The sequence below is a fragment of the Cucurbita moschata genome, unplaced genomic scaffold, assembly GCF_002738365.1.
Source record: "Cucurbita moschata cultivar Rifu unplaced genomic scaffold, Cmos_1.0 Cmo_Scf00519, whole genome shotgun sequence".
Classification (NCBI taxonomy): Eukaryota; Viridiplantae; Streptophyta; class Magnoliopsida; order Cucurbitales; family Cucurbitaceae; genus Cucurbita; species Cucurbita moschata.
This window is the reverse complement of record NW_019269035.1, coordinates 1,030-5,720: the sequence shown is the minus strand read 5'-3', so window position 1 is coordinate 5,720 and position 4,691 is coordinate 1,030. Positions and strand designations below refer to the sequence as shown.

The following is a 4,691-nucleotide window of genomic DNA, read 5'->3' as shown; positions in this document are numbered from 1 at the left end:
AAAAAAGTTTTTGTTGAGGTTGGCACACTTGAGCTCCCCCTTTTCAAATACAACAATGGCAGCAAGTGTAGATTCATCATGGCTAAGATTCTTTCTCAACTGTACTATCGTCATCATTTTCACCCCTCTTGGTTGATGGATGTTTGTCTGAATGATCGTTGGGTTAGACTCCGTTACTACTACGCATTTTGCTAGGGGCATGTAAATGACGTTGTGTTCTAGCACGATGTCAATCCCAGACTATTTGGGCTCTAGAATGTTGGATATGAAGGCTGACTATTTATAGTAAAAATCTGATAGAGATATATATACTAAATAATTGTATATAGTAGGCGCTTACATATAGTGAAGCTATATAAAATAAATTGAAATCATATGTATACCCATTAGTCAGTGCTTCCTAAATGTACATTTCTCATTCTCCATATCCTCTCTTTGCATACCTGAAGTCATTAATACAAAACCATTAGTCAATATTTCTTCTTACATTTTCTCTATCATGTTCTTTGTGTTCATTTAGATCAAGTGTGTGCGTTGTTGTGTGATTCTAATAACTGGTATCAGAGCGAGGAGAGATTCACCACGATCTGTGAAGATGGAAAGTTCAAATACTGAATTGAAAAGTTTGATGGATTCGATATAAGTTTCTAGAAGATGCAGATTGAAGATTATCTATACGAGAAAGATATTCAGGAACCCATTTTGGGGTGAAGCTGGATACCATGACCACGGAGGAGTTGAAGCTCAAGGATTGTCACGCTGTAGGATTAATCTGGTTGACGCTGCCAGGGAACCAAAGAAAGTGCGATTGGAAATTTTCCATACAGACGTTTAGGGACCATCTCCAGTTTCTTAATTTCGAGTCCCAAAATTTCATGGATTAGAGGTCTCGCACTGTGCAACGACAACTCTCTGTTTTCCTAAGGCTAGTCAGATATCTCATGACCACTCTTTTCCTCCTCACCATATATAGACACTATAACGTTGATCCAGTATTATCTTATATAGTTAACGTTCACTCTTTAACGTCCAAGAACATTTTATAACTACCACGAAAATCAAAACATACAATAAATTCATACAAGTTTTACAATATATCATATACTACAAAATAGGGTTAGACTGCTTACTTGGTCGCGGAGAGACATGTCATCGAGTTGAGTCATAGAGATATACGACTCTTTATCCTAAGAAAAAATCTATATAATTTAAAATCTAGCTGCTCTGATACCAATCTGTCACAACCCGAATTTCAAGGGTTCAAAACTCAAATAAAAACTAAAATTGAGAGTGAAAACAAATAAAATAAAAGTAAATTAATATAAAATAAGAAAATGTTGTAAAATTAAAATGAGATTGAGAAAACAACACAACATTAAATATAAAATAAAATAAAATTATAAGAAGGTGTTGTTCAAATTTATCCAAACAGAAAAAAAAAGTGTTTGGGATACAATTACAAAAAAAAATAATAATAATAAATAATAATAATAATAATAATAATAGAAAACTCAAACACAAAGACAGACTAATGCTACATAACAACCCGGGTTTGGGATACAATTACAAAAAAAAAATAAATAATAAAAAAAAAAAATAATAATAATAATAGAAAACTCAAACACAAAGACAGACTAATGCTACATAACAACCCCATCTGTGAAGTGCACAACCTTTGAAGGCTCCCTCGTCTCAACGATAAGTTCTATTACGAACCCATCCAAAACCGGAGGAGCAAAATAAGGAAAATGTTAAAAAAATCATTTGAAAACATTAAAACAGTTGGTGTTGTTTGTGGGTACAAGACTGTGGGTGCTTGGATACCACACTCTTTTCTCAATGTACGTGAAATCGGTAATTATTCGTCCAAAATAAAAGGGCCCAACCAGATTCGAACTAGTGACCTCTTGATCTGCAGTCAAATGCTCTACCACTGAGCTATGGACCCACTTTGCATGATTTCAACTTTAGTGACCCCTTCTATAGAGTGCTAGTTCAGAAGTGTAAAAAATGTCTGTCCAAAATAAAAGGGCCCAACCAAGTTCAAACGGGTGATCGGTCAAATTCTCTACCACTGAGCCATGGATCCATTTTGTAGGATTTTAACCTTAGTGACCCCTTAGACATAGTGTCAGTCCAAAAAGTGTAACAAATTTCTATCCTAGATAGAAGGGCCCAACTAGGTTTGAATTGGTGACCTCTTGATCTGCAATCAAATGCCCTAACATTGAGCTATGATCCCATTTTGTATGATCTCAACCTTAGTGACCCCTTCTACAGATTATCGGTCCAAAAGTGACCCTACCGAATCGGGTATAGACCAATTTTGTATAAATTGGTGGATTACCTATCAGGAATTAAACACAAGTCGTTAGATTCAAAGTCGAAAGTGCTAACCACTACACCATAGAACACTTGTTAAACTTTATTTTTGCAGCGATTTTGATAAGCGCCAACAACGCTGGATTTTGCAAAGCTAGAGGTTGTAGTATGCTTACGGACTTTCACAAGGTGTTTTCAACTTCTTTTATAGGTAATTGAACTTTTGAGTCCATGCAAATGATTGGTTGGATTAGTATCAGTTTGAGAAGACAGAGGAGAGAAGAGAGACTTTGTTAGAAACTCTCCCATAGGTAATCTCCCAAGGTGTTTTCAACTTCTTTTATAGGAAGAATTTTAAAATCAAACCACAACAAAATTTACTTCTTTCTCTAAAACTAAATTTGACTCTCCAATAGATCTTAATAGTTTTGTTAATTAAATTTTCTTTAAAATTTTTGTACACATAGTACAATGGAAATAATATATATATATATATATATATATATATATATTTTTTTTTTTTACAATTTTGTAATTTGTATGGTATTATTTGAGGCTTTTGATTCAAATATGATAATTGATTCTCTGTCCTCTTTGACAATTTTAGATACCTTCATATCCGATATTTGATGCGTCGCGTTTCATTATGAGATCTGCCCTTAGGTCAATAAGACTTAAGTAGAGAGTTTATTTGACTAATGATTTGATTTTTTTTGGGTTGTAGAGATCTCCCTTACAAATCATTTTTATAAAACCTTATTCAAAGGTTTGTAGTTAATTACCAATATCAGAATTTCTGGTTTCTTTTCACCATGTTGTTAACCTAAAATGTCAGACATGACCACCTGCTCTTTGAAGACCTTATCAGCTTCCTCTGCAAAATATCACCTAAAATGTCACAGTATTTAGTGTTTGATGCTTTTTGACTTAACCCTAGGGTTCTATTTACAGTGAACTTGTGATAATTTTTGTCAAATTATATATTTGAATACCTAATACATTAAGATATAATATCTTATTTAAATAATATTAAAATGTGGTAGAATATCATAATGTATGTTTAATTAATATGAATCTCATTCAAATTTCAAATATATATTTTTATTTAATGTTTATGATACACATCAATTATTTTAATATTTAACATATCAAATACGTTAATATGTTTTGATATTATACTTCAAGACTATAGGAACTTTCTCAGAGGACCTGAGAGTTACATCGGCCCACAATGCATCTCATGGACGATGCAAAACTATTGTGGTGCTTGAAGGTTTATTGTATAAAAAACTGGTCATCCACCAAAAAATTATGGGAAGACCATTGATGGAATTGAAGCAATCGACGCTCCCCTGTATGGGTTTCCAATCAAAGACCTAATGTTTGATGTTGACTCTTTTGAAGGAAGAGCCACGTGATCGAACAACAAGAAACGTGGCGGTATCTCTGAGAACTCTATCACACACATAAAAAAAATGTGTCGAAGACTTAGACATTACACAGAAGATCTGGCTTTCATCGAGGAGACCCGAGTTTGATTCTCGACAATGAAATTTTATTTTCTTATTTCTTTTATTTTATAGTTTCATCTTTTGTCACCAATTATATTTAAACTTTACCTAGGTTTGAGAAGCACTATAATGGATGAGTTCAATAGTATCTTAAATTCAAAAGACTTTTATGAACTTGGTTTGAGAGGCACTATAATGGTCAAGTTCAATAGTATCTTAGATTAAAGACTTTTATGAACTTTGAACCTTTAATAGTGTTATGTCATAGATATTTGGTTCAATTTCAACAAGTGAGGTTGAGGTCATTCAAATGGTTAATGTGATAATTCGGTCATTTTCAAGGTCTCTTTTGTTGAACGCCATCATGGCTGAGATGACTGAGATGAGCACCAGAGTGAGTTTGACAAGGAGGGTCGTAGAGAACCACACCCCGAGCCAAGCTCATGTTGGGCTTAACAAACCGAAAACCCAAAAACACAAACCCTTAAATGGGAATCAGGATGCTAAGGAATTAAAAAAACTTTATTTTTGACGTTGAACAATACTTGAAGGTTACAGGAACTTGCTCATAAGACCTAAGAGTTACGTTGGCCACAATGCATCTCATGGATGGTGGCGCTCGAAGGTGGATGATATAAAAAATGGGCCATGCACCATAAACTCATGGGAAGACCGTTGATGGAATCGATGCAATCGACGCTCCCCTTGATGGGTTGCCAATTAAAGACCTGACGTTTGATGTTGACTCTTTTGAAGAAAAAGCCACACGATCGAACACCTCGAAATGTCGCGGTAGCTCTAAGAACTCTATCATACGACCTGAGAGTTGAGGGCTACAGGAACTTTCTCATACGACCT

General features: G+C 34.4%; 1 non-coding gene across 1 annotated transcript; it reads right to left on the bottom strand.

The window, feature by feature from the left end:
• Positions 1 to 1,876: 1,876 nt before the first annotated feature.
• Positions 1,877 to 1,948, bottom strand: TRNAC-GCA. Its single transcript has one exon. It is a non-coding gene; the product is annotated as a tRNA-Cys (tRNA).
• Between the last annotated feature and the right edge of the window lie 2,743 nt (positions 1,949 to 4,691).